This window comes from Aethalodelphis obliquidens, unplaced genomic scaffold (genome assembly GCF_003676395.1).
Source record: "Aethalodelphis obliquidens isolate GAN/ISIS:26980383/991018 unplaced genomic scaffold, ASM367639v1 scaffold112, whole genome shotgun sequence".
NCBI lineage: Eukaryota > Metazoa > Chordata > Mammalia > Artiodactyla > Delphinidae > Aethalodelphis > Aethalodelphis obliquidens.
Genome location: NW_020838056.1, coordinates 2,115,935 through 2,129,136, shown reverse-complemented (window position 1 = coordinate 2,129,136; position 13,202 = coordinate 2,115,935). Strand labels below are relative to the sequence as shown.

At 41.4% G+C, this 13,202-nt stretch overlaps 1 long non-coding RNA gene across 2 annotated transcripts in view; it reads left to right on the top strand.

Moving 5' to 3' along the window:
• The window catches only part of LOC113615079 (uncharacterized), a 76,571-nt gene that overhangs the window by 26,609 nt on the left and 36,760 nt on the right, over positions 1 to 13,202 (top strand). Inside the window, exons 3-4 of one of the 2 annotated variants that reach the window (XR_003430901.1) lie at positions 5,126 to 5,494; positions 7,905 to 8,011. This is a non-coding gene — a long non-coding RNA (uncharacterized LOC113615079). Of the gene's footprint in view, positions 1 to 5,125; positions 5,495 to 7,904; positions 8,184 to 13,202 lie in introns of those variants that run through there. The other variant, XR_003430900.1, reaches the window with a different exon arrangement.

The following is a 13,202-nucleotide window of genomic DNA, read 5'->3' as shown; positions in this document are numbered from 1 at the left end:
GTTGCTGTGCACGGGCTTTCTCTAGTTGCAGCGAGTGAGGACTACTCTTCTTTGCAGTGTGCGGGCTTCTCATTGTGGTGGCTTCTCGTTGCAGAGCACAGGCTCTAGGTGCACAGGCTTCAGTAGTTGCAGCACGTGGACTCAGTAGTTGTGGCGCACAGGCTCTAGAGCACAGGTTCAGTAGTTGTGGCGCACGGGCTTAGTTCCTCCATGGCATGTGGGATCTTCCTGGACCAGGTATCAAACCCATGTCCCCGGCATTGGCAGGCAGATTCTTAACCACTGCGCCACCACGGAAGTCCATGTACCACATCTTCTTTATCCATTCATCTGTCGATGGACATTTAGGTTGCTTCCATGACTTGACTATTGTGAGTAGTGCTGCTGTGAACATAGGGGTGCATGTATCTTTTTGGATTAGAGTTTTGCCTGGGTATATGCCCAGGACTGGGACTGCTAGATCATATGGTAATTCTATTTTTAGTTTTCTGAGGAACCTCTATACTGTTTTCTATAGTGGCTGCACCAACTTACATTCCCACCAACAGTGTAGGAGGGTTCCGTTTTCTCTACCCCCTCTCCAGCATTTGTTATTTGTAGACTATTTAATGATGGCCATTCTGATTGGTGTGAGGTGGTATCTCACTGTAGTCTTGATTTGTATTTCTCTAATAATTAGTCATGTTGAGCATCTTTTCATGTGCCTACTGGCCATCTGTATGTCTTCTTTGGAAGACATATTTAGGTCTGCCCATATTTCAATTGGATTTTTGTTTTTTTGTTGTGGAGGTGTATGACCTATTTGTATATTTTGGAGATTAAGCCCTTGTCTGTTGTATCATTTGCTAATATTTTCTCCCATTTCGTAGGTTGTCTTTTCGTTTTTTTTTTTTTTATGGTTTCCTTTGCTGTGCAAATGTTTGTAAGTTTGATTAGGTCCCATTTGTTTATTTTTGTTTTTATTTCTATCGCCTTGGGAGACTGTTAAGGTCATTCTTGACTCTTCTCTTTCTAGCACCCCTGCATCCTACCCTGTGGTAGGCTTAACAATGGCCCTCTGAAGACATCCACCTCCTAATCCCTGGAACTTATGAACATGTTACCTTACACGGTAAAAGAGACTTTGCCGATGTGATTGCAGTAAGGATTCTGAGATGGGGAGATTATCCTGGATTATTGAAGTGGTCACAATATAATCACAAGGAAGATAGGAGGGTCAAAGTCAGAGAAAGGAGATGTGAGGATGGAAGCAGAAGTTGGAGTGATGTGCTTTGAAGATGGAGGAAAGGGCCACAAGCCAGGGAATCCAGGCAGCCCCTAGGAGATGGAAAAGGTAAGGGAACAGAATCTCCCCCCAGCGCCTCCAGAAAGAAGCGGCCCTGACAGCGTCTTGATTTTAGCCCCCAAAGACTCTTTTCAGACTTCCAACCTTCAGAACTGTGAGAGAACAAATCTGTGTTGTTTTAAGCCATTACGTTTGTGGTGATTTGTTATACTAGCAATAGGAAACTAATGCAAACACCATAGCAAATTATGTTGCTTTTATCTTCAAAATGCAGCCAAGATCTGACCACTTCCCAGTTGTGCCACTGGTATCCTGGGCCAAGCCAGCTCCATCCCTTGCCTGGGTTGAAGCAAAGGCCTGCTTACTGTTTTCCCTGTCTACACTGGCCCTCCAGCCTTTTCTGCCCTCTGGATACAGGATATGAGATTTCTATATGCTGACCCCTGGCGTTCACCCTTGGCATTGTCTTTCTCTGATGCTTCAATGGCTCCAGCAGCAGCCTTCATTTCCGCTGCCCCTGTAATAACTATACGCACCCTCTAAAATCCTGATACATTGCACCCATCAGCGCATCCTCTTCCTCCACATATCATCCCAGTTCACCACCACTTACAGTTTTAACATTTGCACTGCCACAGCTTGCCAGGGGCTATGCATCCTTAACTTACAACCAGCAATGGGGTTCTCGCTGCCAGTCAGCTGATAGATAATCAACTCCAAAATCCCATGTCCAGAGTCTGCTTTCTCAGACCGCTCCTGGTATCAGCTGTTGCAGGTCAGGTTCCCTAGGACGCAGGCTCTAAGATGCAGATTTGCATGCCAGAAGTTTTTGGGGGAGTGCTTAGGGGATCAGTACTGGTGGGAGAGGGATAGGAGATGTACTCCTGTGAGGAGTGGAGCTGACACTTGAATTGCAGTGCAGTTGCAACAAAGGTTGCAGGCACAACAAGGATCACAGCGGCCAATCCTATGAGGAGCTCTGGAGCTGGGGTAGCTTTTCTGAGTTGTCTACATTTTCTGGCCACTGATTACCTTCGGCATTAACCATGCTCCCAGGCTCACTGTGCTGTCACTTTAGCCTTCTTTCTATTCATTCGCCCAACAAATATCTATTGAATATTTCCTATGGACTAAACAATGTTCTAGATCAGGAGTGCATAAACTGTGGCCCACAGGCCAAGTTATGCAGCTGCTTGTTTTTTATAAATTCAGTTTTATTGGAACACAGCCACATGTGTTTGTTTAAATATTGTCTATGGCTACCTTTGTGCTATCATGGCAGAGCTGAACAGAGACCATATAGCCCACAAAGACTAAAATATTTACTTTTTGATGCTCTACAGAAAACGTTTGCTGACATCTCTTCTAGATCTGTGTTGATGTATAAACATACATATGTGTATATATATATAAAAATAGTAAATTTTACTTATATATGTATATAAAGTGAGATTCAGATTGGAACCACATATGTAATTTAAAATTTTCTAGTAGCCACATTAAATAAGCTTACAAAATAGAAAAAGGTGAAATAAATTTCAATAATATATTTTATGTAACCCAATATGTCCCCAATATATTTCAACTTATAACCAATATAATGTATCAGTGGAATTTTTTACATCCTTTTTTTTATACGATGCCTTTAAAATTCAGTGTGTAGTTTACACTTAATTTGGGCTAGCTACTAGTCAGGTGCTCACTCACCATAAGTGGCTAGTTGGTTCAGTATTGGATGGTGCAGTTCTAGAAGCAGGTGACACAGTGAACACGCAGTGAATAAAGCAGACAAAATTCCCAACCCCGTGGAGCTTCCATTCCTAATGGAGAGGAAAGTAGATAATCAATCAAGTAAAATGAATTTTATGCCTCATGGTGATAAGTGGTGATGTGGATTCTTGGGGCAGAAGTTGCATGTTTAAATTGGGAGGGTCACACTGAGAAGGTATGTGGTGAAGAATTAACGTCACCCAAAGGGGGAGTCTGGCCTTTTCCTCGTCTCCTGGTTGGTGTCTCTAGGCCCCTGTAGGAGTGTCTTTGTTTGCCTGAGGGCAGGGAGGAGGGGGTTGGCCACTGGACAGTCTAACAGTGTGATTTATGATGGGGACTTTGGGTCACACTTGAGTTCTGAGCTTCAGGTCAGCTGGAGACTAAAGCTATTAGCCGCCCTTTGAGAGGGGCTGGCGACTGCAGGTCAGCTACATGAGCAGCACGTGACGAAAACCCACTATATACCCTGGACACACAAGGCTTGGGTGACCTTCCCTGGTTGACAGTGCTCTGTGTATTGTCACATTTTGTAGCTGGGAGGAGGTCACGCATCATCCATGGCTCCACAGAGAGCCATGAGGAGTGTCTGTTTGGACCCCCCGTGGGCTCTGCCCTGTGCTGTCCCCTTGGCTGATTTCATTTGTATCCCTTTCCTGTAATAAGCCTTAACCATGACTTTGTCAGCTTTCACTGAGTTCCGTGAGTCCTTTTAGCAAATTATCAAACCTGACGATGGTTAGGGGGAGACCCCTGAACTTGCAGTTGTTGTCAGAAGTGAGGGTGGTCTCTTTGGGGACTGTTCTCCCTAACTGTGCAGTTGGTCCTAAACACTTTGTGGACGGTGACATCTGAGTAAAGACCTGAAGAAAGTGAGGGGACAGTGGGAGGCCGGGGACTGGAGCAGGGGGGCAACAAGGAGAGTGGAAGGAGATTCTTTCTCTACTCACTATTTTGATAAACCACTTTACATAGGTACCAAAATCTCCTGTTTTAAAAATACAGCATTGGGATTAAGGTTGAGGTTAAGATTTAGGTTAGGGTAGGGTATTGGGCTTAGGGTAAGTTGTAGTGCTTTGTTTTATTTAGTCTAGGATTAGAGTTGGGATACGATTAGGGTTTAACCTTCAGTGTTAAGTATTCCCTGCTAGGACATTTATGGTTATAGTTAAGATTAGTGCTCCCATGGAGTGTAGCTCATGGAATTCGATATTGCCGGTTACGTTTAGTTCCTGGGGTGTGCATTTCTATGAATTCTACTAAACAGCCAGGATATAGGTCCTCTTTTAATTTAATAATAGAAATCAGCTAAGTGTTTTAGAGATAGGATGAAGAAAATGTGTAACTTTAGAAATTATACCATATAATTCAGCCCAAAGAAAAATAAATTAAAATGAGGCAAGCTTCTATAATAAAGAGACATTTATGTATGGAGCAATGATGAACAATGAAACTGGTTATTTATAGTTAAGTCTAAATACTTCTGATAATATGAAAAAGGAAGAGGTTTGGTGTGAAAAATGAATAAGGAAGTAAGCATACCTGTTCTTCCAATACTTCAAGCCATGTGGGAAAAGAAAGGGGAGAAGCTGTAGTGTTTAGAAGTTTGATGATCTGAGAGGTAAACAGTAAGCCCTTGTTTATACAAAAAGTGTTGTAAAACTAATAAATTCACAAAGTAAAGACATTCAAACCTCAGGAAAAGTGTGCAACTAGGAGTAATTAAAAGTAAGCCTTATGGGAGTTCCCTGGTGGCCTAATGGTTAGGATTCCAGGCTTTCACTGCCGTGGCCTGGGTTCAGTTCCTGGTCAGGGAACTGAGACCCCACAAGCCTCATGGCAGGGTGAAGAAAAAAAAAAAAAAGGTAAACCTGTCCAAGAACCTTCTCCATTTATTCCCTTATTTTGTTGGAATACATTCTAAGTATTGATACAATGAAGGGTGTGTTTATTCCACCCTCGTGCTGCATCTGGTAATTGGCAGGGTCTGGAATTCTAGAACTTTGAAGTTTTGGTTTTTGTCTTCTAGCCCCCGGGGTTGCTGGTGACCTTCTGATACTCTTTCTTTTGCAGGTGACAACTTTGACTGCTGTTAGCATTTATTTTTTCATACCAAATCCTCTTCATTCCTGGTTATGAAACTTGACCAAGAGAAGTGTCTGCTTCTGGACCTTTTTCCATTTAGTCAAGTCAGCGCTGGAGGGTGCTTTTTGTCAGAAGAGTGTGTCTTCAGTCACCTATATTAATTAACCCAGCCCCTCATTTCAAGTATGAATGGGCAACAGCTAGCCACCAGACGTTTCTGCAAAAGCAACAGCAAAATTAAGAAGGACCAAGATGAACAAACAGGAACAAAACAAAACAAAACACACCAGATATAATTCAGGGAACTGAAAGTGCTGACTGGCCTCCTCTAAATCCATGTGAATATTGAAACCCCAAGTAAGTGCTGGTCAGTAATCATCCTTCTTTTCTCTCTTCCACTCACGCCCTTCTTCCCCTAGGTAATGATTTTATATCTTTACCTCTCTTTTTGGACCTCCAGTGTGGCCTCCCCCAACCTCACCCTCAGCTGATTACCTTGACTTCCCTGAGAATTAGAAGATTTAGATGAGAATTCTTATAAGTTCCCACCACTAGATCTACTCAATTACCTGATCCGTTGCCCATGTACTCTATCTTCCTTCATATTATATATGGAGTAATTGTCCCTACTCTTAGCTAAACCCAGCTGCTTCCCCTAAACCCTAGATCCCATCCCCTCTCTCCACCTTAAGAAGCAGCTTCACCACTCTCTTCCCTCTCTCCTGCATCAGCCCCCCCCACCAACACTGTATCACTCCCAGCAGCATGCAAACACACTTTTATTTTTCATATCTTAAAAAACAACAAACAGGGACTTCCCTGGTGGTCCAGTAGTTAAGACGCCATGCTTCCAATGCCAGGGGTGCAGGTTCAGTCCCTGGTCGGGGAACTAAAATCCCACATGCTGTGTGGCGTGGCCAAAAAAAAAGTATTTGTCAAAACAACAACAACAAACAATCCTCTGCTTCTGCCTCTGGCTACTGCCTTTCTTCCTCGCTTTGCAGGTAAACTTGTTGAAAATCTTGTCTATACTTGTTGCCTCCTTCGTCATCTCCCATTCTCTCTTTATCAAGATTTTGCCCCCATCATTCTACCGAAACAAATCTTGTCTCCAGGACTCAGTCCTCGAACCTCTTCTCTTTAATCTACACTCTTCATGAGCTTCTTTTATCTTTTTAGAGGCCATGTACCTACAATATACAATATCTACATCCCTAACTTCTCTCCTCTGATCTCGAGACTCGTGTATTTAAATGCTTATCTAGGGACTTCCCTGGCAGTCCAGTAGTTACAACTTCGCCTTCCAGTGCAGGGGGGTGCAGGTTCCATCCCTGGTTGGGGAGCTAAGATCCCACATGCCTCGGGGCCAAAAAATTGAAAACATAAAACAGAAGCAATATTGTAACAAATTCAATAAAGACTTTAAAAATGGTCCACATCAAAAAAAAGTCTTAAAAAAATGCCTATCTAACATCTTCTTTTGGATGTCAGATAGACGCCTCATGTTTAGCAAGTCCAAAATTGAGCTCCCAATTCCCATCCCCCCTCTAAATGTCTCCTCTGGCAGTCCCCCTCCTCCCCCAGTAAATAATAATTCAGGTCTCCCCCCTAGTACTCCAAGGACATGAGAATCCTCTTTTCCTCACATGACACATCTCATACATTCTATTGATATATTATATACCCATTACATATCCAGAATATGACATCTGATAATCACCTCCTCCTAGCTCATGCTAAAATTATCTCACGCCTGCACCTTCTGGAATAATCTCCTAACTAGAATATCCAGTTTGCTTGGTACTTTCCCAGTTTTCGGTTTTCTGTTTTTGTGCTGAAAGTCCTGTCTCAGGAAATCCCCCAACCCTGGGGCAAACCAGCGTAGTTTTTCACTGTACTTCTACCTGGGCTGTTTCTTCCATGGCCTCCCTACAGTCTATTCTCAATGGATCTAGGGTGATCCTTTTGCAAGGCAAATTTTATCATGTCACTTCTCTGCTCAGAACCCCTCAGTGGCTCCCCATACCACTCAGAAAAGCTATTGCTTTCAGTGGCCTACAAGACTGCAGGGTCCATAGGCTTGTGGACAAAGATGGAGAGTTGATTTTGAGCAGGCTGATGTTGAGGCACCCAGGGAATGCGCAATTGGCAATGTCCAGCACTGAAGGAAGGATTGAGAGCGTATTTTGTTGGTAAAACAAAAACAGATGGTTATGGAAAAAGTTACAAAAAAGAATTCTAGGAAATTATAAATACTAGTTAAATTGAAAAAAAATCAGTAGTAGGACTGAGGGATAAAATTGCAGAATCTCTCTCTGGGGATACCAATGATAATCAATAAATAAGTAAAATACATAAAATTTGCTTAGGTATTATTTAAAATATAAAAAGTATATAAATTATATATTTGCAACATGATGCCCCAAACTCCCAAAATCTTCACTGTGTATCTTCCCAAACTAAGGACACTCTTCTACATAACTGGCATACAACCCTCCAAATCAGGAAATCAGAAATCAGCATTGGTATAACACTGACATCCAATCCAAAGAGTCTGTTCAGATTTCACCAATTATCCCAACAAGGTCTCTTTCCTGTTTGGCCCAGGATCACACTTTGCACTTAGTAATCACATCTCTTTAGTCTCTTTCAATCTGGAACAGATCCTCAGTCTCTTCCTGTCTTCACAACCTTAATAGTTTGAAGGAGTACAGGATTTTCATTCTGTAGGCTAAAGCTCAGCCTGGTTTCATCAATGTTTCCTCAGGACGGGACTCAGACATGCATTCTTGGAAGGAATATACAGAAGTGATGCTGTCTTCTCCTCACTGCATCGCATCAGGAGGCTCGTGACATTGACCAGTTCTACTGCTGGTAATATTAATCTCGATCACTTGGTCAGTTCAGTGTCTGCCTGGTTTCTCCACATTAAGTCATTATTTCCCTTTTTGTAATTGATAAGTATTTTATGGGAAGATACTCTCAAACTATGCCAATATCCTACATTTCATTAAATCTCTATTCATTTGATTTATTAGACATTGGTGATTCTTGCCTAAATTAACTACCATTATAGTGGTTACCAAATGGCCATTTTCTGTTACCATCACTCCTGCTACGTTTATTAGTTGGCATTCTATTATAAGGAAGAGATGTCTTTTTTCCTTCATTTATTTATATCAGTGTAGGCCCATGGAATACTATTTTATTCAATGGATTTAATCCATTATTATCATTATTTATTTTTATATCAAATCATTCCCAGATTTGGCTAGCAGGAGAGCCTCATCAAAATTGGCTCCTTTGGGGGAGGAAGGGATAAATTGGGAATTTGGAATTAACAGATACACACTACTATATATAAAATAGATAAGCAACAAGAACCTACTGTATAGCACAGGGAACTATATTCAATATCTTATAAAAATCTATAATGAAAAAGAACCTGAAAAAAATGTATATAAAACTGAATCACTTTGCTGTACACCTGAATCATTGTAAATCAACCATACTTCCCCCCAAAATTTTAAAAAACCACAATTGGCCCCTTGAATTTCAGCTAGGTCCCCATAATTTTTTGAGCAATTCTTTACTTTCTGGCACAAGAAAATGTTCCAGGCTTATCTTGTAATTTCCCTGCCTCAGCCTTGCAATTCGCTATTTCTCCAAGGAGTTCTGGAGTGGAGAATGATATTTGGAAACTAAAATCTGGGTATTTGGTTGCTTATTGCTTCTGGGATTCATCAATTGTAGGCCTTCTCATGTACAGAGGTGGATCATATACGCATGTAAACGTGTGCATGTGTGTGTGTATTTGTGTGTGTACCCTACGTACTACTATAACTATTTCTATATCTATCTATTTATGTTTTAAAGGCCCATGAATTTGCACTGGTACCTCTAATTCCATCAATACGTCAGGGTTATTTTTAGCCTTTCCCCTTTCCTTCTATGTAACTTCCTTCTCTGTGAACAAGAAAACCTTCATTCGTTGTCTTCAATATGGTTATTTATGTACTCAATCTCTCTGTCTGTAAGTAATTTCTCTACCACGTTGGTCACCTCCTTGGCTCCCAGACCCCTCTGCCACTACCTTTGTGGCCACTACCATCCCCAAGAGAAGCAGAGGAAAGGAATGGGGAGGAAAGGAGAGGGAAGGGAAAGGAAGAGAAAACTAACTTATGCAGGAAGGAAGGAATATACATTTTTTAAAGTTCTCTTTTTAAACATCATTTAAAAAAATCCTTCTGGAAATTTTTCTTCACAGTATGAGGCAGGATCTCTCTGTTTTCTCCCAAGCATAGCAATTAATTATATTTGTTGAAGAATCTGTCCTTTCCTCTGCTATATTCACGGTTCCTTTGGCTGTGGTTTGTGTAAGGACACATTCAAGAATGCAAGGATAGTTCATGCTTCACATTGGCAGCAATACAGGAAAGTAAGAAGCAAGGGCACTCTCCATTTCTCATCTCTCATGAGCCACAGGATTTATTCATTCTGCTGCTTCTCTCTGCCTCCTTCTTTTCAGCAGCTTCCTATTCTTTCATGTGGGCCCCATGACCACCAGCCTGTTTGTCTGACTTGACCACAGGGCTGCACACCATTATTAGCTATAGAGTCTCTATGATGCCCAAGTTTTGAGAGGGATAATCTGCTTGTCTCCATCCAGACTATAGATTGGTTCATCTTGGATCTGGGGTCTGCCTCTGGTCCAATTACCTTTGGTTAGGGTGGGGAACAAAGTTACAGTAGTTCCTGGGGAGGCCCCTACAGGGCTGGAGGTAAGATGAAGCAGTTTCTCTAATTGGGTCATATGGAGAACATATCTGTTACATTCTATAGTCATACATTAAGTTCTCACAGGGCAGTTTTTTGAATTGGTTTACAGATTTTAAGAAATGAGGACTTTGGAAAAGGTTTTGTGACTCTGAAAATTAAGGATCAGTTTGTGTTCAGGGTTCATTATGGGGAAACACTGATCTAAGTCCAGCACTTTGATTTCTCAGATGAATAAAGTGAGGCCCAGAGAAGACAAGGGATTGTCCTTGTCTACATGGCCTGTCAGTGGCAGAGCTGGGATTAGAACCAGAGCTAGCACTAGGGAGAGGTAAGCGAAGGGCCTTGGATGCACAGTTTAAGGAGGCCCTCACTCCCAGAGTCATATGAGTGCCCTAGGTACCTCCCTTATCTCACCCAAGGCTCAGCCCAGGTTATTCAATAGAACACTAGGGTCCTGCTCACCAGGAGGGAGAGATCGTATCTCGCTTGGAGGGACTGGGTATGGGGAACTTCTGGGGAGTTTTCCTGTATTTCTATCTACAGGGAGAAGTAAGTTTCTGGGGAAGGCTGGTTAAGCTAATTTCCCCAAGGCAAAGGATCTGAAAGCGTGGTATGCACACTCACTGGAGAAGCCTGAATTATCCTGTGTACCCAGAGCACTGAGGACCCCCAAGTCCGGGCACAGATTTCCTTGCCTGGGTTATCTTTAGCTGGTTGCTGAGGATTGCAGCATTTTTGAGACCTGGTGACAGATACTTCTCTTTTCTCTTCTCATAAAAATAGGCCTTCAGTCCAATCAGTCTTGTACGGTCTGTTCTTGCAGAAATGGGACCTGTAGGGTTTGGGTTTCTTTAGTCTCCTGTCTGGTGCCTGCTTCCTTCATGTAGAAATTTTTTTTTTTTTTTTAACTACACGAGGATTTTTAAAAAGTTGTTACTGGCTTTGCAGTTGGTTGAGGCAAAAAAATCACCAAATGGCCAGTAAGACAAAGAAGAACTAAAGGAGAGAAGAACAAAAGAGAAACACCCTGAAGTACTTTGTGACTTTTCTTCTGCTCCCACCTGGTCCAAGGCACAGTCCTTTCTTACCTGGACTCTTGCTCCACTCTTGATCCTGATCTGGTGTATTCTCAGCAAGGCAGCCAGAAGGATTTGTTAAAATGTAAATCAGGCAAGAAAGTGAAATAAAAGGCATTGAGATTGGAAACGAAGAAGTAAAACTATCTCTATTTCTGAATGCCATGATCTTGTATATAGAAAATGCTAAGAAACCTTAAAAAACTATTAGAACTAATTAATGAGTTCAGTGAGGTTGCAGGATATGAAATCAATATATAAAAATCAATTGCATTTCTATACACTTGCAACGAACAATCCAAAAATGAAATTAAGAAAATGATTTTGTTTGTAATAGCATCACCACGAATAAACTCTTAGGAATAGATTTAACAAAGCAAGTGCAAAACTTATATCCTGAAATCTACAAAATGTTGTTGAAAGAAATTACAGAAGATCTACAAAAATGGAAAAACATCCCATGTTCATAGATCAGAAGACGGAATATTGTTAAGTTAGCAATACTCCCCAAATTGATCTATAGATTTAATTCAGTTCCTATTAGAATCCCAACTGGCTTCTTTGTAGAAATTGACAAGCTGATCCAAAAATTCATATTGAAACTCAAGAAACCCAGAATAGCCAGACGATCTTGAAAACGAAGAAAAAGTTGGAAGACTCACACTTTTCTATTTCAAAACTCACTACAAAGGAACAATAACCAAGTCAATGTGCTACTGACATAAGGTTAGACATACAGATCGATAGAATAGAATTGAGAGTTCATAAATAAATCTGTGTTTCTATAGTTAACTGATTTTTGGCAAGGGTGCCGAGACCATTCAATGAGGAAAGAACAGGGCTTCCCTGGTGGCGCAGTGGTTGGGAGTCCGCCTGCCGATGCAGGGGACACGGGTTCGTGCCCCGGTCCGGGGGGATCCCTCATGCCGTGGAGTGGCTGGGCCCGTGAGCCATGGCTGCTGAGCCTGCGCTCCGCAACGGGAGAGGCCACAACAGTGAGAGGCCCGCGTACCGCAAAAAACAAAAACAAAAACAGAAACAAAAATGAGGAAAGAATAGTCTTTTCAACAGATGATATTGAGACAACCAAATAGCCTCATATAAAAGGATGAAGCTGGATCTCCTACCTCACACCATGTAAAAAAATTAAATCAAAATAGATCAAAGACCTAAATATAAAAGCCAAAATTATAAGCTCTTGAAAGAAAACATAGGTGTACATCTTCATGACCTTGCATTAGGCAATGGATTCTTTGCTATGACACCAAAATAACAAACAACGAAAGAAAAGATCAATTGGAATTCATCAAAAAAAAAAAAAAAAAAAAACCACAACTTTTTTTTTGTAAGGGTAAAAGCCCTTTATTAAGGATGATAAAGATATATTTTAAAGTTAACTTTGCCTTTTAATTTTATTTATTTATTTATTTTAACATCTTTATTGGAGTATAATTGCTTTACAATGGTGTGTTAATTTCTGCTGTATAACAAAGTGAATCAGCTATACGTATACATATATCCCCATAGCTCCTCCCTCTTGCATCTCCCTCCCACCCTCCCTATCCCACCCCTCTAGGTGGACACAAAGCACAGAGTTGATCTCCCTGTGCTATGCGGCTGCTTCCCACTAGCTATCTGTTTTACATTTGGTAGTGTATATATGTCCATGCCACTCTCTCACTTCATCCCAGCTTACCCTTCCCCCTCCCCGTGTCCTCAAGTCCGTTCTTATCATCTGAGTCTTTATTCCTGTCCTGCCCCTCCATTCTTCAGAACCTTTTTTTTTTTTTTTAGATTCCATATATATGTGTTAGCATACAAAACACACAACTTTTGTGCTTCAAAAGACACTATCGAAAAAGCAAAAAGACAACCCACAGAATGGGAGAAAATATTTGTAAACGAAGCAACTGACAAAGGATTAATCTCCAAAATATACAAGCAGCTCATGCAGCTCAATATCAAAAAAACAAACAACCCAACCCCAAAATGGGCAGAAGACCTAACTAGACATTTCTCCAAATACAGATTCCCAACAAACACATGAAAGGATGCTCAACATCACTAATCATTAGAGAAATGCAAATCAAAGCTGCAATGAGGTATCACCTCACACCGGTCAGAATGGCCATCATCAAAAAATCAACAAACAATAAATGCTGGAGAGGGTGTGGAGAAAAGGGAACCCTCTTGCACTGTTGGTGGGAATG